The sequence below is a fragment of the Agelaius tricolor genome, unplaced genomic scaffold (assembly GCF_023055355.1).
Source record: "Agelaius tricolor isolate 1412-34295 unplaced genomic scaffold, bAgeTri1.0.p SCAF_7, whole genome shotgun sequence".
In the NCBI taxonomy this organism is placed as follows: domain Eukaryota; kingdom Metazoa; phylum Chordata; class Aves; order Passeriformes; family Icteridae; genus Agelaius; species Agelaius tricolor.
In genome coordinates this window covers 9,884,959-9,911,918 of record NW_027269267.1, presented here as the reverse complement: position 1 = coordinate 9,911,918, position 26,960 = coordinate 9,884,959, and positions in this window count along the sequence as shown.

The window sequence follows — 26,960 nt, the reverse complement described above, 5'->3', positions numbered from 1 at the left end:
TTAGGGGAAAAACTAGTAGAAGTGAGAAATATTTTATTTTCAGGTCACAGGAGCAGGGTTTGGTTTGCCTTATTTTTCTGACTTTCACAGCCTGTAAGCTCCTGGACATCATTTCAGTATTCTTCTCCATAAAATGTATCCCTTTTCCACAGGTTTTTCTGTGCCTCCTTATTTCTCCTCCCTGCTTTGCCTGGCTGATCATTTCCCATAGCCACCCCTTCAAACATGGATTCAGCAGTGGTTTGAGAAACCCAAAGACTTCATGTGCAGGCTCTCAATACACAAAAAGTTGGTGATTTTTATTCAATGACACCTGGGAGAACCAATAGCAGAGAAATCACTGGCCCATATTGGGTGGTGCTATGAATCCTATGTACTCTGTAGGTTGCTGGGTCTGGCCTAGCACATTTAAATGCATCCCTTTTGTTTATTAAAACTCTCCTGCTACAAAAAACCCATGGTAATAGGGGTCTTTAGCAGGACTTGTCATATGGTGCTTGTATATAATGAAAATATAAATAGTTTAACTTATCAAATGTGCAAGCACTCTGATAAAAGGGTCTAATTTTATGAAAGTTTTGGCAGATGTTGAGACTACTCTTGAAATATGTCATAATGAGCTTGAAATGGAATTTCAGGTCACTCTGTTAGTTCTGATGCAAAATAATGAATTTTTTTGGGGGAGGGGGCTTTTATTGTTAAATTTTAATTACAGTGTCACTGTAATAGATCTTTTAGCTACTCTTGAATTACTGCTCTCATACAGTTTCAAAACTGCTTATATTAGCACAGAGATTTCCAATTTAAAAAGTGAAGGAGTACAGAAAATGAATTAGTTCCTGAGCCTTTTAAATTTCAGGCAACTTATGTAACCAGGAATGAAAAGTTTTGTAAAATGTTTATGTTCTGTCATTTTCCCTTATGAGGGAAAAAAAATGCATATATCTTCTTCCCTGCTTATCTTCAGCTATTTGGTAACCATAATTACATCCCAGAATTGGCTACTTAATAGAAAAAAATAATACTTTGGGACATCTGGTTTACAGGCCTATTTTTTTGTTTTAATATCTTTGAATATATCTGCAAGAATTCCCAAGAACTTACTTAAAATTAACAAAAATGAAGCAACTTCCCAATTCACAAATTTTGGCCTCATCATGTTCAGCTCAGGCCAAGGACCGTTTCTGAGAACTTCTTTTGTCCTATGCAGACAAATGCTGAATTCAGTGATCTTCCTGGGATGTTTGCAACAACAGGGCCTAAACACTGACCCAAACAGAGAATGGATATCTCTCCTTGCCAGCATGGTTTAAATCCTTTTTAATGTATATCTGAGTCACAAATGGTTGAGGTTAGTCCTTGAGGGGTCATCCAGTCCAACCCACAAGCTCCAGAAGGGCTGCCCAGACATCACCAGTCACCAGGACATCACAAAATCATGTCCAGCATGATCTCTCACATAAAGGCTCTCTCTGTTCCATGTGAGAAGCCAATTCAGTTTTCAAGTCAATACTGACATGAAATATTGTTGACATTTTTAGATGAGCATAAAGGGTCTTAAAAGGATTTAAGTTTTAAAAAACCCAACAAATCTGAGTCCTTAGTCCTAGCAGTAGTCTCATTTAGAGCAGGTTCCCAAGGATGAATAAAAGTGTCTGTGCTAGAGACTTGTGACATTGGATCTACAGGCATCAAGTTTTCATTTCTACATGCTCATAACTCCCATAAAAACTGAGCTCACACATGCTCTTGAAAACTGAGTCCCCAATTTTGCATTTCTTAACATGCCCTTCATGTTAAACCAAAATAAACTGGGGTTTGATATTTTCCAGTTTAAAGTCAGGAAGAAACCTTCAAACTGATCTCTGATGTCTAATTCTTGTTCATTAGCTTAACTACAAAAGTTTCAGTCTTGGTAAAGGGGTTTTTGATGCAGATGTCCAACTGTTCTGAAGTACATCCCAGTGAACTTTGTGGGAGGAATGCAATTCTGAATTTTGCATTTAGACAAATGAAGACAGTCAGCTGTTAATTTAGTTGCTTGCTGCTGTAACTGGCATCAGCAGGAAACCAAGTCAGGCTACCCTATTCCATCTTCATGTGCTCTCAGATGACAGCACCACTTTTTATTCCATTCAGCTTCTCCTTCTCTTTGCTTCAACTCCCTATTCCACAAGTGTCCTCTGTCTGTCTATAGAATGTCACCTCTTTTACTTCTTCTTCCTGCGCTGCTCTAAACAAATCTGTCTCTTTCACACTCCAGACTCAGCTCCTTTTTGACATACCTGTCAGCCAAGAAAAGTAATCACAACCCATGGGGATGTTTTATATGAGAAAACACGCTATCAATTAAGATAAGGATCTGTGTCAGGAAGGAAATTTGATAAGAAATCTTGTCTAAACAGCTGAGGGTGAGAATGACAGAAGATGTCTGAAATGTTTGAGAGCTGTATTGGATTACACTAAAATAGGAAAATCAAGTGTAGGAAAAATAAGAGGAAGGAGATGTGCATTGGGGGCTGTTTGGGGCTGTTCACAAAACAGGGAACTGCTGGAGTCCTGCCTGCTATTGTGACAGCATTGCACTAGGACTTTGGGGGCTTAAAACTTGTCTTTACATTATGCAATATTTAATCTCTAAGGAGGAAAATGGAGGAGAGGCAAGGCTTAATATTTGTTTGCTCTATCAAATGCCCTCAACCAGCCAATATATCATCCCAAACTCAATCCAAATTCACATCAACAATAGATAACAGCAATGGAAAATTTCCATGCTGTTTTTTATTTATTTTTTTTTAACATGGCAACGTTTGAGTCAGTCAGATTCTTAACTTACAGTACTATAATTAAATTCCTATTGATTAAACAGAATTATTGCTGCACAGTAGCTACTATTTTTATGCCCTTATACTAATTTTTTAAAGAATAAGTGTGTCTGGCTTTATTTTTTAGTTCCTGATTGCTAGTATAACAACATGATGATTACTGCAACATGTAAATTTGTTTATTTCTTTGAGATAATTTAACAATCTTGTCTTTGTTCAGGTCCTCAAGTCCATCATTAAGCACCAAACTAATAGTAACATTTTCTTCGGAAAATATTCAAACTGTGTTACTAAAATTTGTAGGAGCTCAGAAAAACTCTGGATAGACAGCCTGCATTCTAAATTAAAATCCAAGTTAGGAACAAAACATTAAGCGCAAAAAACTCAAATAAATTCTAGATATACGAGCTAGGAAATTTAAAATGTTCCCGTTAAAGAAAAAGTCATTCCTTTTTTTAACAGAGAGAGAGAAAAAATTAGAAGTTTAATTTTTTTTTTTTTTTTTATTGAGTAAACCATGAACAAACAAAGAGTAGAGTTTATTAATTAATTCAGTCTTCAGTATTTTGGTTTAGAATATGCTGATTTATTTTATATGACCAGCTGTACTGACCAATGGAAGATTCATAAGGTTCTTTCTCTGCAATCTAGAGAACCTCTAACATTTTTATTTTTATTTAAGTATGGTTTTACTTTATTTCTCCTTAGTAGTACTTGCAATATTTTCATCCCTGCCAGACAAAGCAATCACCTCTATTTTTCCTCATAGCAGCAACAACTATACTTCTCCAATAGATACCTGTAAATGCTTAGAGTCTTCCTTTCTTGACTTTTCTTTTTCTCAGGGAGTTAACTTGATGGCGTCCTGAAAAGATCTTAGGATTAGAAAGTAATGGAAACGTTTCCATAGGATTCCTTAACAAGAATGTTGCCTTTGACTTTTGCTGTGTCTGACAGGGCATAGCGAAGTCTCTGTGTTCAATACCATAGCATTTTGGATGAAGCAAGATTAACAATTTCATTAAAAAATATATGTATATTTTTAAAAACACATACTCAGGAGTGTGCAGGGGCAAGCACATCTATCACTGTTCTGAGCTGTCATGATCCTCAGTAAATGACAGAGTTTTTGCACCTTTTTACATCAAGAAATTTCTTGATCAGTACTTCAAAAATTAAAATGCCAGATTGACAGGATTGAGTCAAAAAATCAATAGAGATGTTTTACATACTCCTTGGTTACTACTAGCTGTCATTTGAAGCCTTCATTTCCATCTCCCCTAAGTGTTGGTACTTCTCTGTGTCCTCAGAGAAATTCCAGCTATGAACAATTTTTTCTCTTTGCTACTCTGCCACTCAAGTTAAAAGCTGAACTGTGGTTTCTAAAAATAACTGGTAAGTGGTAATAAAACTGTGTCTAATATAGCTGCCATTCCACCACAAGTTTGTGAGCTTAGTGTTATTTTTACATGAAAGCCTGGCTGAGTCAGAAAGACACCAGTAATGAGGAGAAGATTCTTTTTTTGCAACAAGATCAGTGAGAAAGCTTTCAATTGAACACATAATGATGGTCCTCATTAAATTCCTTCTATTACTGCACCACATTTTGGAAAATGAGTTTTAAATAAATCTGTAGTATTTTTTTAACTGTTGGAATCTTTCCAGAAATAAGGAGTTGTGGGAGAATAAGGAACTAAAATGAATAAAGATTACTGGATTATTGTAAATAGAGTGCAGGCATTTTCAAATAGATTTGAGTCAAAAATCTATGGCTTGATATAGCCAAGATTCTTCGCTAGCTGTATTAGCAACTATTATTCCAAGATTAGCAGTAATTTTTTTATTAAGGTATGATGAGTCACATGTCTGGTTTTGAAAATCTTTGCCTGAAACCCTGGAATCCTTTGTTTGTGCAGCACAGTCATAATTAAGTGCAACTTCCTCAAAAATCTGTCAATAGAGTATTTCCTTTTGCATCCACTTGGCATCACTGCCACCTTTTCCATACTTTTGTAGCACAAAACATGTCAGCAGTTACTTGATTCCCTAGTGCAACTCTTTAATAATTATTAGAGTACCATTAGGGATCACTGTGGGATTTTGCTCTCAGTGCCTTCCTTAGCACAAAAAGTACTTGAGCCCTGCTGACACAAATGGGTGTCCATGACTAAGTGTGAGTGTCCTTCTCTAAGTGTGAGAAACAGGGATATACAGACTGCTTCATGGAACTGAAACACAAACACCTTTGTAATGATCAGGGGAAATAGAAATTTCAGGAAGAAAATTATATAGCAATATAATTGCTATATAAGCAATCAATGAGAACTAATAATGCTCACCTATAAAAAATACCTTTAAAAGTGAACGCAGCCCAATCCTCTCATTTTTACTTTCACTGTGACCTTCTGATAATTTTTAAATCTGGATTGAAGTTTACTGCTTGCTAAAATTATGATATATTTTTATATTTTACTCCTATATATCATATAGTCTTTTCTGTACTTATTGGTTTTAGTTAGCATCTGTTTTCTCTAGAAATACATTCCATAGCTTATAAAATGATTAAAATAAACCAGCTACAGAAGGTTCTCTTTGAAGAATATAATTCTTCATCTTTGTGGTCATTAGCAATTACTCAATTTTTAATTTGGCATAATTAATATTTTTTAGTATTTACAAAATGCAAAACCTGCAAAATATATTAAGCATTGGATTATACAAATAACTTTTCCCCTATATTAATGATAAAGTAAAGAAGGGACATAGTATAGCGTGATGTCATGGTCAGTCATTTTTCTTGGAAAGTCAACTTTTTGCTCTTCTAGTATTAAAATTGCCTGTTAAGACAGAACAAAATATATTATATATATATATATATATATATATATATATATATATATATATATATATATAATAATATATCCAAAACTGAATTTTGTCACCCTGATTGGACAAGGGTGTGTGTTTATATGACATTACTTGCATCACACAGAATGTCTCAGTCACAGCTTTAAACATAAGAAGAATGACTGCAAGGTGATTTCCCTAAAGTCATTAAACAAGCCTCTGGCAGTACTTAGAGTAGATCCCAAGTCTACTGAAACACATCCCATGCTGCCCTGAATGACTAGGAATGTTACTTGTGTGCAGAGAAATTTAACTTAATAAACTTAATTAACTTTTAATTTATACATTAAAAACAAATTGCAATATCCTTGCGTGATGAAAGTGATTATCTTTGTCAGTGAAGAAAAGGGGTTTTCTTTGTCCACAAAAGAAAATTCTTAAGTGGAAGCTAGGCAAAGTATTTTAAAGTTATGAGAACCATCCTAAAAGACTACAGACTGCTTGGATATGCTCCATATGTGCACTTCACCATAACATCCTCTGTTCATGCACTTAAAAGGAATGGGTCTGTTCTTGTAATTCCCTCTTGCCTTTACCTTAAAAGCCCTCTCAGAATTAAGCAACCACTGACTCTGTGCTTGCTATTGAGCTTTTAAGTCAGAGGTCTCATTGGTGTATTAAAACCTCAGCTGTGCCATTTGTTTTGCTACTTCTTGCATCTTTTTTCTTTTCACTGATTCTTGACACAAAAAGTCCTTTCTAAAATTCTCACCAATTTTAAGTACGTAAGGATTTTTTTACCATCACTGTCATGATCATTGCTTCACATCACATATAAATTCATAGTTTTGTACAAAGACAATGCTGTCACTACATCCCTTTCTCTGGTCCTAAAAGACTAAATAAAACTAAATTGTTGTCTTACAAAAGTAAGACAACAATTAAAACAAAACCCACTGAACTCCTATGGCAGGCTGGAGACAGTGTATGTAAGGGCAATATGAGGTAGGTATCTATGTTCTGTTTGTATGTAGGATTCCCCACTACTGTGGGAATATCTCCCCTTCATTTTGAGAACTTTAAGGGTCTCTCTTTCTCGTGTTTTGTGTTGCTGGAATGGCTCCTGAGGTATTAAAGAGTCTTTTTTCCCAGCCCCACACTCGAAGAAGAAGCTGAGATTCCTCAGCTCTGGTTCTCAAGGTTGTTTATTTTCTCTTATCTATTACATTCTTTCTCTGACCTGCTGAGATCTGTCCAGCAGGTTGGGTTGAGGCACACTGACCACCCTTGGGGTGGTATTATCTTTTTATACTAAAAACTACGTGTGCTTTATTTACAGTAATTTTCCAATACCTATCACCTATGTTAGGCAGTTTGTCTCTAATCCAATCCAGAAGTGCCACCATCACAGCAGAAAATGGAGGACAAGAAGAAGAAGAAGGACAGGACACACCCATATCCCTCCATCTTGCCTCTTGAACCCCCATTCTAAATCCCCAAAATTCTACTTTTTGAACCTGTGACAAATTCACTATCATTCTACTCAAACCCTTGTGGCTTGTGACTCCTCACACAAAGTTGGTAATTGTTTCCATGGGTTAAAATCAAAGGCACAGGTGTCTTTGACTGTGTGCCAAGGTCTCTGAGCCCCCTGCCAGGGTCTCAAGTCCTCCAGGGCAGAGGAATATCCTGGGTTCCAACATCTCTTGACCAAAGTTGCTGGGATGTGCTCTTCAGAAGATGAGGCAGAATTTCCCACACTCGAGTTTACTTTCAAAATAGCTCTTTGTATGAGATAGGCACATAGCAAACAATTTGATCTCATTCAAGGGTAAGAAAGAAACCTAAAACCAAGAGTTATGTTAATAATGCCTGTAAGACCTCACAGAGATGAAAGCCTTACAGTGCTAAGTGCTGAGTAGAGCTCTGATCTGTTACTGAAATGTGTGACAAGAACTTTTCATATCACCCACCATTCTCTAGAGGAAGAAGTAAAACATCAAGTCTAAAAGCAGGGCCCAGCCTCCAAATCCCTGCCTATAGGACCCAATGTTTAGCCACAAAATTTCTCCTAATCACATTATTTTAATGGATGGAGTATTGTTTCCTTGATAAATATTTATATACAGATAAATATTTATCTGTAATTTTTTTTATATATATCACAAATAGGATCTGTTTGGGATAGCTGTGCCCTCTCACAGTGAATTAAACCACATGGAACTCTCTGGACTTCCCAATTCAATCCATCCCAGAGCACAAGTGCAATCTGAATCCCTTCCACACAAACCCTGTTTTTGCAACTGCAATTCTCAGCTCACCAAGAATAAGTCCTTATAACCCCATGTAGTCCCCAAATTTTACCTGTGCAATAAAATGATCTGTCAAGTAGCAAGAATTAATTACCTTAACTATTGATTTGGTTCAGGTGCTGATAAAAAGTGTTAATTTTTCATGAGTCTCAGCACAGGTGATAAAACAGCACAGAGTTTTCAAAGTATTGATCATCTCAGAAACTCCAGGTGCTTTAGTCCTGTGATTACAAAGAACAAACAAAACCTCTTGCAGGGGAAAGGAATCTTCATTTTCTTCTGTATTTTCTGAAAACTCATAACAGCCCAAAAGTCTATCAAGTACAGTAAAGCAGACATCAACAGAAGGATGAACAATATCCACAATTACAAAATATATTTCCCTGAGGAACTTCAATAATTTTTGAAAATACTTCTGGACATTTACATAGCTGAAGTTTTCTTTTGCTGAATGTAGATATTTTATTCCAGCAGCTTTGAACTGTAAAATTGTTAAGTGGTATCCTGTATGGAAAAAATTAATCATAATACAATTCCCTACTTTATACTGTATTCTGTGTTCCAGTTCACAGAATCCTCTCTGTAAGTAATTTTCAGAAACAAATACACTTTTTCTTGTACAACTGAATTTCTACAGTAAATATTTTCTCTAGATCTCCATTTTCTACCTAGCTCTTATCCCATTTAGTAGTCTTACTAAAAAAAAAAAGCCCACTGGTCTCTCTCAAATATATTTTCATTGTCTTAGATAATATTTTAACAAATAGATGAACTTCATGACTTATTTGGTAACTTATTTGGCAGATTTGGAGCTACTGCTGAAAGATGAAATTAGTCAACTAAAGCAAAGAAGACTAATTAGAATTTGTAAAAAAGTTTTACTGAATGCTTTTAAGGTCTCAGCTTGCCAACAATTAACACTCCTTACTGCTCCAGAGCAAACACTTTGTGCATTCCTGTTCCCTACCAACAGCTCCTTCCTATGGAAGCAAAGGACACAACCTTTGAATGTCTATTCAAAGATGGAATTCCTATTCAAAATCATACTGGTGCAGCCCACATTTAGATCTTTGTTTCAGAATGAAGCACAGAATTCAGAAGAGGACCTGAAGGAAATTATTTTTAATGTGAATTTATCCTTTCCAGCAGAACAGAAATATTTTAAAACTCTTCATTGTCACTGAGAGCTCTAATGAGTAGACAACAACAACAACAACAAAAAATTAGGACCATTAACATCCAACAATAAAGAATTAAAAATTATTTAATCATTCACTTAAAAATTGGAGGCAAAAAGATTAAGATCACAATGAGAATCAGGAGTAGGAGCTGGGAAAAAACTTCAGTTGTTTTCACTGACTGTGACTTTACAGTTACAGATAGTCCTTCCTTCCTCCTAAAATGTCAACAATATTAATTATGGAAGAGATACAGTTTGGGAGTATTTATGCAGATAAATACCCTGAACATAAATTCTACTTCATGAGACCGGTGTTCATAACTGCATTTCCTCAAAATGAAAAGATATTTTGAAAATTAATTTACTCCTCAAGTAAAATCTCTGAAGAAGATGAGTTACTGAGAAGTTGCCCCAGAATTTTGGTTCATTCCTACAGCAATGAGGGGAACAACAACAGAACAAAAGAAACCAAGAAATTCTGCGACCCTTGAAAAGGAAAACAAAACAAAAAAATAAGAGCACATCTACAGGAACACAGTTTTAAAAGAGAAACTAATCTGAAAAGCTAACAAAAAGGCAGAGTTTCTTTAATGAATGTACTGAAAGCAGCAAATGGTACCTACATTGCTTAACAAACTCTGGCTGTTCTTGTTGAGAAAGATTCTTTCAGCAGAGAACCATGGCCTGGAAAAGCTTTGTACTGTGTTTACAGCTTCCCAACTTGGTTACTCATTTTGTTGTCTGTCACACTAATCTACAGAACTGTACCAAGGACTCTCCACTTCCCCCTCATGAGAGACATTTCAGTGCCAGGAAGCTCTTTGGCTCTAGCAGTGTTTCCATTCCACAGAAGTTGCCAGTGTTGCTAATTGAACTGTCACTGCTCCTGCTGTTCAGATTATTTCATCCTGACCCTAAAAGCAGTGGAACAGGTTCTCTTTGTGCCATTTAACTATGAAGAATTGTTCTGCAAGTCAACAGAAAGAAGCTAATGAAGAATTGAAAGAAATTTACTAATAATGGATAAAACTTGTTGAAATAAAACACCAGAAAGCATTCAGTGTTTTAACTGAAGAGTCCAGACTATTCCCTTTAGTGTGTTTGTGTTTGGGCTGTTTTATACAGACAAAGAATGGAAGAAAACCTGCAGTTTTTCCCAGAGTATTTGAAATAGTTTGTTCCTAAGTGAATAATGAGTGCTGCAGCTTCCCTCTAAATAACAACACAACTTGTTCTGCCAACCCAGCCTCACTCCCTTTTTCTGTGCTGTCAAACACTGCATTCAGGCATCCCATGAAAAAGATGAGACCTCTCTTTTGGAGCTGTTCTCCTCTCAGTTCCAGCTTCAGGCCAAGCAGTTCTCTGGCAGAATGGCATTTTAGAGATATTGCCTCTCCTCCACCTTCCTGAGCAGTAATTTCACACAATTCTCCAACCAGGAGCTGGGGACCTGAGCTAAGATTGCATCCTAGTGAAGAGGGGACAGACATTGACAGTAGCATGGGACAAGAAATCACGCCAAGGTTCAAGGCTGGAGTTCATAACACATTTTTAGCAGCTGTTGGATTGGGTATCAAGCCTTTCCCATTGTAACTAGAACAGACATCCCAAAATATTTAAACACAAAAACATATTTAGCTCCACTAATGGAATTTTCCCGACTACCATCATGTGGAATCACCTTAAAATATCAGAGGAAAGAGCTTTTCTGACAGTGTGCTTGCTGTAATTTGTTGATTTTTATTTGAATAAGAGATCTAGGAAGATTGCTCCTGGCTGAAATATTTTCCTGGAATATCAGACATGACATGATGGTATATTTAATTATCTCTTATTTCCCCTAAGTATTTATAGAATTGTACAAGGCAAGCTGGTGCATATCTATTAATATCCATATCTATCTATATATTTATCTTTTTATCTATGCACATACACCTATTTTATCATAAAGTAACTCAATAAATCACTTACCTAAGGATATCCCATAAGACTACCTAAGAGACTGAGTTGTGAATCAAGGACAAATGCTGAACTCCACTGAACTGAGTAATAACTGGAAGAAATGCTGAACAGAGTGCTGAAACAGCAGCTGAAACTGAATACTCATGAGGCCAGGGTGGTGCATGGGAAAGAGGCCGCTGTCTGGGGAGCTGTCACCATGCAGAGTTACTGAAAGAAAATCTCTGCCTTCTGCTCTTGGTGTGGAAAAGTTTAGACAGAGCCTCTCAGGGAAAACATGTCATACTTATAAACTTAGGTCCAGTTTAGAGGAGTGAATCATTTGCTACTGCTGAGTAAAAGGTCCCCTTATGAGAGCAGGGCTAACCTGACAGTGTTTCTTTTCCCCAGGGAATAGAGGTAAGACGAAATCTTATCAAACTTGGCCTTTCTTAGACCAATAACAGCAAAGGGCATGATTGCAAAAACATGGTTTTCTGGGTTTCTTGCCAGCATTTATTTAATGTTTTGCCCTACCTAAAAATAGAACTTAGACCCTTCTTACCTGCCGAGGAGAGGTAAAACCAGCGATAACTGCTGACTCTTGTATCTGAGTATAAAACCTCAGTCTCCTTACTTTCAAAGGATAATAGTAATCCAATGGTCTTAGGAGCCACTCATCTTGGTGCAAATACAAGTGAAAGTTATGGACCTCTCACTAGTCCTAAACACATTCATACTCTTAACCCTAGTAACCCTCTCCACCCTCATCCTATTCCCTCTTCTATCCAACAACCTCAAAAATACCCCCAGCACAATCATAAACACAGTCAAAACTTCCTTTTTAATCAGCCTGTTGCCAATAACAATTTACACCTACTCCGAAACAGAAAGCCTCACCTCCTTCTGGGAATGAAAGTTCATCATAGCCTTCAAAATCCCCATCAGCCTAAAAATAGACTTCTACTCTCTTACCTTCCCCATTGCACTGTTCATATCACTGTTCGTATCTACAAAGTTCCTTTACCTTCCCTTCACAAAGCATGCCTAACAAAGAATAGGTAATTTAAAGTGCTTAAAATGTGAGTTTTCTGGACCTAGTTATCTTAGGAGTGGTTGGCACTTTACCAGCAGTGACAACCATGCCTGACTTTCTGACAGGTGAAATAATAAAAATAAAATGGTGCTCACTGAAGCAAAACCTCCCAACAGTGGATGTTTATGGGAAGGTGACCAGAACTTGTGTGTTCATCCAGTGTGACCTCTTGAATATTGTAGAATATTAAAAAACCAAATGTAATCCAGAATATGGCATTCACCCAATTGCTCCATTTTTTCCACTGTTGTTTCACTAGCAAGTGGTAGTGTAAAAGAATGATTCAGTCTCAATCCTGTGAATTAAAACTGCAGGGAAAATGCAGGATCGATGAAAAGTAGTAAAGAAATCTAACTTCTTGAAGAATGAAACAATGTGTGTAAAATGATCACCTTAAATAAAACAAGAGAGAGCAAAAATATTCCCAAATAACTTTACACCAATAAAATCAACATATTAATACAACATAATCGGTTCTTTCCTCCACCCTATCACTGAAAAAGCATTAAAAATGTCATCTTAGGGTCTATAGTACAATGGTAATCTTTATTCTGACAAAAAGAAAAAGTCTTTGAGAACCCTTCATTTCTTCAGATTTACTAGGGAGAGTTTTCACTTGTGGCTCCTACAAGCATCTTCTCTACCTGGAGGATTCCTTATGCTTGGATATTCAGTGCAAGTGTTAGCTAGATACCAGTGGAAAGTCATTCAAAGCTTCAAAAGGAAAATTTCCAGAGTAACACTTGGAAATAATTTCTTCTCTTTGAGAGGATTATTTAGGACAGCATGAAAACAGGCATTTAAGAAATATAGTCAACAGGATGACATGATACAATGCTGGTTTTTGGCTAAGAAAACTAGGAAAAGGCAGAACATAAAAAAATGTCCTTTGTAATGTGAGCATTTTGGACCAACATGATAAATGGGTTTGTGGAGCTCCTCGTGTTTCCTAAAGGCATCACACTCCACAAGAACAGCATGTCTGTCAAACAAAGCTGCTATGAATCAGACCTCAGCAAACAGCAAAAAAGACATTAATCTGCACTTGCAGATTGTCTATCTCTTTTTAAATTTCTTTTTTGTCTGTGATAAATTAAGATGATACAAGAAAAAACAAAATAAAAACAAATATATTTTACTATTAGAAGAGATTTTTAAACCCATTTTAAATTATTCAATCTGCTAAATAAATTACCAAGGTTTATCCATTGTTGAAGATCAGACCCTAGAGTTTCCAAGAGAACTTTGTACCAATTTGAGACAAAACCAGTTTAGCCTACTTTTTCATACTCCTTAAAGTGTTGCCTTTAAAAGATTTGCCAGAAAAATTGTGTCCAGCTGTTGCAGAATCCCTGTTGTCACATAAATTAAGTGCAACAACTTCAAAACTTCTTTTGCAATTCTTCACTGCCTGGACATAGTCTGTATTTCTGTGGAACTTAAAGATATATTTCCTCTGCTTTTCTGAGTATTGTGCCAAAAGCAAAGAACCAAATCTTTTATGCTTTCTGTTCCCAAAACCTTAAGCTTACAGCTCTCCATATTTGTTCCATTTACTGTGGCATAACTGCTTCTGCTAAGGAGTGATCAAGGTATTTCTCAATGTGTTTCTCTCAACAAGGTGTTCTTTGTCCAGAGATAACAGCAGGTTGATAACAATACTGAAAAAGGAGATAATTCATTAAAAAAAAAATTGGTTGATTTATGTACAAAATTAAAAGAAAGAAAAGAATGACAGCTCAGCAGAGCAGTTCATGCTTCAAAGCAGAAAATTTCATTATTTTGGTAATATTTATAATTTCTTTCATGTTATATCATAAGCTCAAATCCTGCAAGTTCTTCAAATATCCACAATCCCATTAAATACCTTCTCAGAAAGGAAAAGCTTACTAAACTGCCACACAAATATTGGGAATCATTTATCTTTTCAGCTTTTTTTATCTACTTTCCTAATGCAATATCTATTAGTTTCACCATATTTTTGCAAACAATCAGAAAAAGAAACAAGTACATTATCAAACTCAATATTTTCAAGAAAAAACCTTGAGAGGCAGATAAATATTCTGCTACAGCACGAGAATTTTCTGCCTGTTAAACTCCATTCAGCAGAAGCAATAGTTTTGCACTTCAAGGTCACCTCCCTCCTCTCTTCAGGAGTCTCAAGTTTCTTCCAGTTAGTAGCTTGGCAACCCTGTCCATCTTCCTTTCCTTACTTAGTGGCAATAAAAGCAGTGTTGGACAGTTTCAAAAAAAATCCCAAAAACCAAACCAAATCAAAGCACACAGCCCTCCAAACCACACTGAAATTATTTAAAAGATAACTGTTGTTCATTTCCATAAGTCATGGATGTTTTTAAATGCCAGAGGATGAAATGCCTTTCTTTTATTCTTCACTTTCTAAGTAAAAACATTCAAAATTACTGGAAGCATGGGGAAAATCCCAAGTGTGATGTGTGAAGCAAGCCCCACCAGCTGGCTTTTTTGGCCCTATGTTGTCCTTAATGTTTAAATGGATCTCAAAATTAATCATGTTTCTAGATTTGCACACAGTCTGTAACAGGGAGGCTTTCAGGTTTTTTGGGAGGTATTCACCCCATTGCATTAGAATCTGGAGAGGGACTAATTGACAGGTAATATTAGGAGAAGAAAGCCTGAGAGAGAGTGCTCAGGTGACACAGCCAATTAATGTGAGACAAACTGGCAATAGACCAGGGGATGGCACTTACTTTGGGAGGTTTAATTTAAATTAATGAACAGTATCCTATAAGAAGGGTCAAAAAAATAAACTTGCTGTACTGTTTCTTCACTTGAGGCTCCTACAAAGTTAGCTGACCTACAGATCTCCACTGATGAGAGAATTGCAACTTCCTTTATTTTTACTGTTTGTCTATTTCTGGTTTTTTTCTGTGTCTGGCCTATTGGCTTAGTTGCTGATGTGTTTTAGGGTTATTTTTTTTTTCCTGTTTGCTTCTTAAAAACTACCCTACTTAATTTTTATCCTTTCTCCTCTGAACTTTACAATCCTTGCTCCAAGTTTTCTGCTTCCTGGCTGGGGAATCACACATGTTTCTCTTCTGCCATGCAAACAGCCATGGGAATACACAACTTGGACTGGGTATGTCCCATCTGAATGCCCAGCACATAAGCTACTCCAGCAACTGCCTGCACAAAGTGGTGCTGTGGAACCAGGATTATGGGAGGTGACTTTCAGGGAGCAGAGGATTCAGCTTTGCCAGCAGCTGCTGGAGCACATTACAGGGTGGTAGCTGGAATGTGTCCAGGGTCATGCAGATTTATCCACTCCCACGGCATTTCTCCACTGCTCTGCACATTATTCTCATCTTTCAACCCTCCCTAGGAATGCTGAACCAGCCTGGGGAGGAAAGATATTAAACATATATTTAGTGCTGCTGGAAGTGAATATTACAATTGGGAAGTTCATTTCTTTGCAAGTGCGTTTTGTTCAAGCTTTGCTAAAATTTTTCAGGGATAAAAACCCCAAACACAAACAGTTAAAACCTTCCTGTATCTTTATGCAAAGTAATAAATGCATTTTATATGCTTTCTATACTTGTGCACTTGGATTTATACATACACATGCTCATATGCACATATAGGTATGGAACACTTACTCTCTGAAACCAGGCACTTGTGTAACAGAGCACATCAGCTCTTTAACAGAACTTAAACACTTTGAAATGATATTTTAGAATAGAAAACTAAGGCAGAAGGGAAACTGCTAAGAGAGTTACAGGCAGAACACCTCCATTTTGTTGTGTAACCTGAAATCAGTGAAGGGTGTGAAGAGCAGCATCTCTGCTCCTAGGAATGGTGGCCTTTTAAAAGAAAAAAAGTAAAGAAAATATGAAAACAAACCAATTTTCAAAAAAGAACAACAACAACAAAAAAAACCAAACAAACAAAAAAAAAATCCCTGCACTTCTTTCTCTTTATTCTATTTCTTTAGTTTCAATTTCTAATTGAAAATAAAGTGAGCCAGAGCTTGAGCAAAATAACAGGAGTGAAAAGGGGTGATTTATGAGATTGGAAGGCAGAGGGAGAAGGCAGGAAGGTTTTCACACACATATATATGGACAGGAAAATAAAAGTGATTAACATTCTAAACCCATAGCCTATTTCACAATCAGCTATCTAGAGTGACTGCAAGGTGAAATGCAAATTAACACTACTTCTATCTCCTACCTCATCGTTAGTGATGTTTTGGAAAGACAGGACAATAACTATGCCTGTCCTAGGGTAGGAATCCTGTGCTGTCACCCAAAGATGCTCCCTGAATCTTTGGTCTTAATCAGCAACACACACTGATGCAAGTATCAACATCTGCAATGCATTAAATTCAGTTCTGTTCCTCACATAGGTTTCTGTACATTTAGCTGGTTTTTGTATATCCCCATTTCCCTGTAGCAATTTCCATGTCCACTTTTAAGGTCTTCCCTGTAAGATTTTATCCCATCTTTCATTTACATTTTAAATTAAATAGGCAATAAATTCAACTGATTTCCTTAACTGTCATTAAATAAATGACTTTTCAGATGTGCTTTAGTTAAGGGAGAGGGATAGAACAGTTCAAAACATGCAATCACTCAGCATAGGCCATATAGAACATAGGATGGTGCCAGCACCAAGGTAGAAGTGAGCTAGAGGATGATAGGTTTGAAAAATAGTAGGGTGGAAATAATGTAAGACAGCTGTGGTGATGTTGAAAAAGTTCATTTGATAGCATTCAGGAAAGGAAAAAATGCAGGGTGATATAATTAGCAATAGTAACTGAGATTCTGCCCTAAGACACTGGGAGTACTGTTTTTGTATACGGGATCAAATAATTTAAATGTTGTTGGGCTTATTTTATTTTTTCAGGAAACTAAATCAATTGATAAATTAACAAAACTTCACACATATTTTTCTGCCTTTAGTAATATAAACAAAAATCATTTCAACCAAAAAACCCCATGATGTCAATGGTTTGGGCAGAAAATGATACAGAAGTTACATCCATTGTTGCTTCAAATGAGAAAGTGTAGTGTAATATGGTACACCAGATGAAAAGAAAATTAAAATTATAGTAAATAGAGAAATAAAGAGACACTTCTTATTGCCACTCACTTTGCAGCACATATAAAAATAGTGCATAATGCCATTAGACCTCAATAAGTTTTATCAGGGACATATTAACTATCATAAGAGTCTTATTATCCTGCATGAAGATATTGAAATGGATAGGTTTGAAAATTGTAGTTTCTAATTTTCTAAGGAAATTAAGGTTTTGGGCAGAATTCCCTCTAGAAAGAACAATAGCATAGAATGCAGAGGAGGATGGTGTGACTGTTAATGCTAGAGAAATGAAACTACTGAGTAAGGGTTGAGGAAGCATTCCTGACTGTGCTTGGTTGCAGGATCTTCCTACCTAGGCAACTCAATAGTCACTTCTATTTCTATGTTTATGGGTTTTTTTAAAATCCTTCAAACCATTTGTTTGAACTATATGTAGCAATAATATTGTTACTACCAATATCAAAAGCAATTAATATATATGTTACATGCTCATGTTAGAATGAAGGTTATTGAGAAAGCATGCTTGTAATCAAATGTGTGGAATTACATGTTAAGGTAATACATTCTATTTAAAAATTATTGAAATAAAATTTAATAATTTTCTTTTTCTCCAAAGATTAGTATTTCATAGCCTTTTTATAGTAGAGGGAATGAGTATATAGGAAGAAAAATATTTCTAATGTCACAGGGAGTCAATCTCTGTGACTTGTAGCTCCACTGGCATTCCCCCTCAATCTTCTTGCTTCTCCAGATGATTATAGATCAATGTTTGGATTTGTGAAAAATTTCCATGCATAAAACTTTATTTATTGCTGGATTTTGGCCACCAGTGATGCATCACCTAATTCCACCTTTACTACACAAAGAATAGTGTACAAACCCTCCATGGTGTTTATCTAGAACAAAAAAAAAAAGTAAACTAGGAAGTCTATAAATAGAGTTTTGATTTTCAGGCATAATCCCCAGTTCTGCTATTATTTATATTGACTATAATTTCTCTCATGTCACACAAGTCAAAGATACATATCTTTAAAAAAAATATTTCTCTATTTTGACTGGAAAAAATGGAATAAGGGTGGTGGCTTTTATCAACTTGTTTCTCAAAATTCAGCAAAACATCAATCAAAGGCTGGCAAACTTGTAAATCTCCCTTAACTTTTTGCAAGTTCCTTCATTATTTCTTGTTCTTGAGGTGAGCATTGAAATAGAGCTCATCTTCCCCAGGCCTCATTTCATGTCTCTCCTCTATTAAGCCCCAGCCTAAGTCACTGGCTTCCTTATATTACTGTGATTTGTTTATAATTTCCACAACAGGTAGGCTGAATTTAGCAATTTGGTGCAAATGTGTGGATCAATAGATCAAAGCAGTACGTGCTGAGCACTCTCTCCCACTGCTGAGGCACTGGCAGTTTATTTCCAATTGGATTTCTTCTTCCAAGGGAAACATTTTGTAATGGAAAACTGAAAGAAAGAAGCAGTGGCCGACACCAGGGGCTTAAATCAGAGCAAAAACCCCACCCATGGTTTGGGTCTAAAGTTCCTCTCTCAGCACTGGAGCACTTTTTGAAAAGAGCTTCTGTTGATTTTCCTCCAAAATGAACTGAGTTCTGGAATAAAAATCTGCAGTGGAAACCAAGGTTGCTGTCACCAAAGGGGTTTAATTTCTAAGCAGCAGCACTGCTCTGAACCAGCTCACTAATTGAAACAGCTAAAGTCTACACAAAGACCCTTTGAAAGAATGTCTGCCAAGGCCATAAAGTAGACCCAAACTTCAGTGGAATTTATCTTTCAATATCCCAATCTACTTTTGCTTTTCATATGATTCTATGGTTCTCTGGTAGGGCAGCATTCACCCTCAGTAGCTCTTTAGACAGCACAAAAATCAGGCAGGGTGCTTGACAGAGCATATGAGTGTCCTGCCATTGAAGGACCCTCTGACAGACAGGAAAAATGGGTCAGCACAGATCTCACAAAGTTGAGCATAGGGAATTGCCAAGTCTTGCATCCTTTTTTTTTTTTTTTTTTTGGTAGCTACGTCAAAAATCAAGTGCTCCATACATGATTTAAAAGTAAACAAAAAAAAATAGAGTTAAGTTTGAATTTGCACAAATTTTAAAACTTCATTAGAAAAAAGGGAAGTAATAGAGTTTGTTTTTTTTTAAACTTAGGTGTTTTAAGCAAAATAAAAGATAGGAACATAGCAAACATCTGTTATACTGTGAATAATATATAGCTAGGTACTGCAATTTGCTCTGAACAGAAGCAGTCCAACAAGTTCAGGGTCAGCAGAAGGGAGATAGTGAGGGGAAGAACACACCCTAAAGCACTGTAGTGATTTCCTGTGGTAATATGTAAATTTTAATCAATAATTTTAAAATGTTTTCCTGATATGAAAAACATTTAAGTATCTTTTGATCAATGCCACCCTACTGATTTTTCATAAAATATGAACACAGTGATATTTCTCCTGTTATTTCCAGATGGAGATCACATACAAAAAGTCAAATATGCCATGTATCATATGTGACTACAGCAAGTTTATCAGATCCCCTTATATGATGAAAGGTACTAATGAAACACTATCTTTGAAAGGGACTGTAAAATCATCCATTACTGAAGGAATGGAGAAAGGAAAAAAGCAAGGATGGCTTTTAATGAACTGGAATAAACTGTTCTGATGTAGCTTTCAGCTGCAGGTGGGTCTGAGAGTGGGCAAGATTTCAGTGATAATATCAGGCACAACTGGATCAAATGAAAGGCAAGAGGAATAACTGGCATGTCAGAAATCAGAATTGATAAAGGCATCCCAAAATCTGGAGAAAGACATGAAAAGGGGGAGTATTCTATAATAATTTTAAAGGAACATGAAGTCTAAGTCAGAAACAATCATTTTACTGCACAGCATGACCTTCTTCATGGCTCAGATTGTCAGTATCTTGCACTTCTTATGACATGTATGCATAAAGTAATGGTAGAAAATTTAGAGATTGCTTTCCATCTTGCTCTTGATGAGCAAGACTGATTTCAAAACCCACTTCTATGAAGCAATGTAAATGTACAGATGTAGACACACTTCAAGGTAACCTGACCCCAAGCTGCCTTTCATGCTGTTTTGCTGTACTCTCTCTGAAGGAAGCAGCACTGAAATAAAGTTTTTCACTAAACCTATCAATTATTGTGATAAAATGTCCCCAGGTTTTGTACTGTTGTCCATCAAAACCAGCACATGGTCAGAGCAGGCTCTCATGTGGAACACATCCTGCTCCCTTAGCATGGAAACATGAGTGAAACAGAGTGCAGAAGAGCCCATATGTGCCAAGTCTTGCCTGATATGAAGGTATGAGGTGGCCAGGGACAGCAGTAAGAGCACCACAGAGCACTCTTTGGCTGTGTTTTATGGACACAGTGCAATGACTTGTTTGTTCTCTCTGGATTTTTTCACACTTTCACAAACAGAATATGTCCTGTCCAATCTTATTCCAAAAAGTCCTTGAAAGTTCATATCTGAAATAGAATATAATCAAAAAATACCCATGCAACAGCCAGCTGTCTTGGATGTGTCACCAATGTCCCAAGCTACCTGTGTGCTGTATGTCACCTTGATGTGTTCATGAAGCAGTGGCCTCCCCGTTTCTCATGGGCTCACACCAGTCCTTTCCACACAGTAGTTCACAAAACAATAGCAGATCTGATTGGTGAGGTTCTCACCATTGGTCCATTGTCTGGTGGGATTTTTCTAATGCTCTTTGATGCTCTGAATTAACACATTTCCTCTGCAGCATCCTTAAGACTCAGAACCTAATAGACTGTAACTCGTCACCGCTGCACTAAAAACCTACCTATTTTCTGCACTTGCATGTGTAATTAGGACTATCAGTCTCTTTAATTGCCCTCCACTAAATAACCCCTTCTCACTTGAGCTGGTATTTTTCTTCTGGGACTTTCTGCCTGCTGGTATTGACAATGTGCAGCCATCTCATCAGGCTGACGTACCAGGGCTGCAGGAATATCACTGGTGACTGCCATTTCATGCTTCATTACAGCTGTGCATCTGAAATCATAACACTAATTAGCAAACAAGTCTCTTCTACACCTGCCTGCATGATGCAGAATAAGAGCACTGGCAGGCTGAACACAGCCAAATTAAATCACTTTACCATACACTTGAATGGTCAGTACAGTGGCCTCATTCTGCCTGTAGCAACCGTACCATTTTGCTCTTGTAAACTCATCATTTTAGCTGATGTTAGGACTTAAGATTTAACCTGCTCCTGTTTTCCCTTTGCAACAGATACTTTACATGTGAATTGGGTATTAGTTTTTGTAACATGATCATTTCAACAACTTGCTCCTATAGTCATGTATTCACCAGTATCTATGTATTTTCACTAATTTTTAATTAAAAGCAGTTCAAATAAATTCACAGGTATCTCATTCATACACCAGGGAAGGAAACCATTTATAATATTTTTACTTTGTACATTCACTGGAGATGCATAAGGGACTTTCCTCACATTTGTGTATATTAAAAGTTATATCCCTGTTAATTCCATTTACCCACCCATCAATGAAAAATCTGAAATGTATCGTACAATCTCATATAATTTAACCTCAGCATGGCTGTGGAAAATTGCACAAGTCATCACTGCCATTTTTCATGTTAGCATTGGGGTACAGAGAGTCTATGACTTGCCTTAGGTATCAAAGTCAGGCTCTGAGACAGAGCTGGGAATAGACCTTAGATTTACAGTCTCACAGCCCAGTGCTCTGACTGAATAAGTCTCTACTTCTGCTTTATCCAGAGAAGGAGGACACAGTGCCCTAGCCTGCAAAAGAAACTTTCAGGAAAAGATGTATCGACTTATCTGTTAATTATTATCTGTTTAGTGGGGCTCTTTTCACAACATCTGTGGTTAGAAGTCATTTCTGTTATTTCTGAGCACTTTCACAAAAGACTGCTTTTAGAAACCACTCTGTCCCACAGTGTTTATAATGAGGATACTAAAAGGGAAACAGGTGAATCTAAAATTTAAATAATTTTAAAATCCAAAGTCTAATTTTCTTGACTTCGGAAGAAATATCTTCATCTTAGAATACAGCAAATGCATGAACAGTTATCATGTAGTCCTGGGAAAAAGAAATCATTCCAAGAATTTTCTGCAGAACTTGAAGACTGAGAAATTTTCCATCCTCCTCAATATTTTGCATTTGGGATTCCTCACTGCTAGGTATATTAAGTTAAAGCCAATGGACATTCAAAGACAGGTGCTTTTCTGCTATACTCAAAGAGAGCAAATGGTGTGGAGGCTACTACCTCCTCATGCTGTGCAATCTAAAGAAAGGCCAGCTATAAAAAATGGAGGAGACTTTATGCCTCCAAAACACCAATGAAGCCCTTTCCAGTAGCCTTCGATAGGAGACACTTCTTTCTCTGTAACTCCACTGAGTTTTCTTGCCATACAGAGAAGAAGAAGATGAAGAAGAAGCCATGGTTTTGCCCTCCTCTATCCCTTGGAGCTGCTCCTCTCATCTGTGGCAGGACAGCCACACCAATATATCTGCCCTGTCTCAGTGCACAAGGCAACAGAGGGAAGCAAAGTCTTTTTTATGAACTCATTAAGACCCCACAGAACCCAAACAAACACAACAACTCTGTCACAGCACTGAGGTTGTGGCAGTGGATATTACCCTGCTGACACTTCTGGCTGCTGTGAGAGGAGGACACGTGGTTTCATCACCCTAAGAATGCTGACATTGTTAAAACTAAGCAAAAAAACCCACATTTTGGAAAAAGCAGGCTTCTCTTTCATGAAGTCATTTTACAACCAGAGAAATCCATGCACTTCACTAAGGGATATATCAAGAAAGCAATGGGTATGGTGGCCTTTGTTGTCTTTTTGTACTTTCAAAGGGAAATATATCCATATTTCCACACCATGGATGCACTTAAATTTGGATCCAGATCAGCCATAAAAAATAAAGAAAATAAAGGAGCCGGGAGTGAATACTTATGAAAGAAGTCAATCCATAAATCAAATTATTTAAGACAGACTGTACAATCCCTCTCTTAACTGGCTTTTCTCCTTGAAAGACTTTTGATGGCACAATCTTCTTCTATTTCAGAAATACCAAAAAAAAGTTGTCCAAACCCCAATCTTGTAATTTCACAAGAGCCATACTACATCACAGCAAGGGAGGATGGGGGCTTGCCTGCTAATTTTTGAGCTAATGCTCAAAGTTTGCACTTTTAGTTCTTTTAGTGGAAGCCACAAGGGAACTGTTGTTTTTCTTGGAGGTCTCTGGCAGCCTGGCCCTAGCTCAGGTGATTTTGCCTCTCAGTGAAATCACTGCAAGTCCCTGGGATGTGGTGAAGTGCATTCCTGTCACCACACCAGTGAATCAAACCACACAAGGAAGTCTCACAGCCCTGACCCTGCACGTGTGTCCCCACTCCCCCTGCTCTAGGTCAGGGCAGTGACAATCTGAACAGCCAGGACAGCACAGCCATGTGTCCAGGACCCTGCCACATGCCCACAGCATGATTGCAGGGGCCAATATTGGGAAATTAGGGAAATTACTCTTTTTTGGCAGTTTTCATAAACACTCGTCTTCCCTTTTTGCCCCAACACAACAGCTGGATCCAGCCAAACAATATTTAGGGTGAGCAGTGCCACAGTCCCAGAGCACCAAAGTGACATTGGGCACTGTTAGCTGTCTCCACAACTTCTCTGCTCTCCAGGAATCCGTGGGTGTGTTGGCAGAATATGAGAGCAATAACAACTTCACCATAAAGTGCTCAATATGAGGATACCTCCACTAATGTGATACAGGGAGCAATTCATTATCCTCAGCATGCTGCTCAAGGGGCCAGAGACCAGTGCTGGAGGCTCTCTCTGCTCAAGCTGTGTGCAGAGAGGAGCGGCAGCATTTCACACTTGCAATTCTGCCCGGGGAAAATGGATCCACAGGAGGCTGGTGAGTCAATCCCCGTAAATATGTCTTTGAGAAGAGCTGCATTTGGGGGTTTTATGCTGAAAAAACCTTGATTTTCCTATGCCACACAGAGTCTAATCCTTCATTCAAAAGTCTTGCTCTACTCACCTGTGACACAGAAATACCAGCTAATGCAGTGGTGCCTGATAAATGATGACAGTGATTAGATTGCTTACACATTTTTTCTCCTGAGGAGGCTCCAGTGCTGCAATCCACTCTCTCCTTGAGAAAGAGAGTCTCTGCTCTTTGTAGAAAGCCAACTTGCCAGCCTTAATCAACTCTATTGATTATCTTCAGCAATATGATAAATGAAATTTAAAGTAACTTGACTCTAAGAGAAACAAGTCAAGGAAAAAAAAAAGTGAAGTAAAAGATTTCTCTTGCAAATGTTTTTTAATTTTCTGCAGATGTAAGAAAGTTTGATATAAACTTTAGATTTTTGACCAAAACATTGTTTGTTTCTAAATTACTTTATACTATTTTGGGCTTCTATAATTTTTAAACTTTCTCACTATCATTGAAGCTGAAATAAGATATACAATATTTTAGTGTTCCTTACAGTTTCTGGGATGTCTTTAATGAGCCAAACATATTGCAAAAATTTTAGGGAAGCAAGACAGCCTTTTCTATCCACAGATCATTTACCAGAGTTATTCAGCATATTCTGTTCTTTGAAAATATAAGGTCACTGCTGGATAAAGGAATGGTGCTGAAATGATTTAGCTGATTCTGAGACATGACCACAGATGTCATCAGTTAGGTTGTGAAATGGCTCCTAAGGGATTTTAAATCTGTGAATGTAGAAGAAATTTATATACCAGAAATCTGTAATTGACTCAATATTCATTCCTTTCTGATGGTTCTATGTAAAGGATACAGCACAAAACTACTGTAAAAGTGAAAACTTGTTTTGTTTGAAAGGAAGCCCACATATTAAAAAAATCTATGCTTACATAATGTGAGAAATTTTATATTTGCAGAAAAAGTATAAGTTGCTTTTGTAACCTGTGAAAAGTAATTAAGTTATTTCCTAAAGAAGAATTCATTAATGTAATTTATGTAGTTTACACACACAGACAACGCTGAGACTTTGGAAGCAGAAAAATTTCAGACTTGTTTCTTTAATAGCTTTTGTTTCCATTTGCCTGACCTCACAGTTATTAAAGCCTTTGAAGCAGTTTTCCAATGAAAAACTGATTTAAATGTCTTTAAAACTATCAGTAGGTTCAGTCCAGTAAATGTCAGGTTTGGATATTTGTTGGTCTATGAGATGGAGGTCCCAACAGAAGCAATGAGTTGATTCATCCTGTGATATGCAAGGCTGCTGGCACAGGCAAACCCTCTGGATGCTGGAGAAATGCAGGCCATGCCTCATTCTACAGAAGTTACACCTCATCCCAACAGGGTGAGTTAAGGATATTGTTTATTCAATAATTCACTGCTTTAATTGCACTGAGCATGTTATGCAGCATGGATTTTAACTCAGGGGGTTTTTTGCGTGCTCATGCTACCAGCACAGCACATCAAGGTCTGCACAAAAACTGAGTAGGAAATGTCAGGTGCTGCCTATCAGCTATTTGCAAATACCTAGCCCCTGCTTCTCCTCCAATTGCTTGCTCCTATAGAGCTTTATTCACTGAGGCAGAAGCAAATAAGACCTATTAGGGCACTCATAAATAAAATCAGCACTCCAGTGACTGGACAAGCTGCTGGAATTTTTTTTTTCTCCACAGTATATATGAAAATTTTTGTCAAGGGAAAATATTTCAGAACATGAATGCATTTTTTCCTTAGGTCAGTAGCACTGGGCTCTCCCCCATCTTCCCAGCCTTGCATTTAATAGCTGCAGTGGATCTGGGACAGGTCCCCAGTGCACAAGTGCTGTATCCTGGTGTAGAGCTGCTTCAGCTGCTTGCCTGTACATTTGTCTCTGGATTGTGCCTGTCAACTTGTCACTCTTTAATTACATCCTTTATGATTATTCTATCTTCATCCTCAATCCCATAGACTCTATTTTGCTTTTTCAAAACTTGCACAGATGTAATTGGAACTTATAACACTCAGAATGGAAGAGTAAAAGTGCATCTCCAAGGAAAATCTCTCTCCTGTTTTCAGTAAACAGCCATCTCTCCTTGTTGACTCCACAACTGGCTGTCAGGCAACATTTTTGAATGAGGACCAGATCTGTACTCTCACATCTATAGATGTTTATATTTTTGGTTTTCTTCGTTCCTTATTCCCCCACTCCCAAAAAAGTAACAATATTCTCTGAAAGGGATGGAAAGTGAGTCCAGATACTTGATATTTTTATCTAGACATGTTCTTCACATGGCACATGGCAATACTTTGAAAAAGTGTTGTAAGCAAATGTTTTATTGAACTATTTTTGTATAAGCTATGCAGAATGGCAAGTTTTATGAATGACAATGAAATACTAAATTAAATCCATTTGTTGCTTCTTAACAGACACTGCAAACTTCTTATGTGCAAACCAGTCTTGGCTTTTCCTCACAGAATATTTCAGTTTGCATACTTGTTTCCATTCTTTTGTTTTGGTCATCTATTTTCTCCATCAATAATTTTTGCATTATTCCATAAAAATACTCATCTGGGTGCCCAAAATGTCTTACTTTTCTAACTCATCAATTCACACTTCATAAATAATGGTTTTCAGCTCCATTGGTCATGCTGAATTG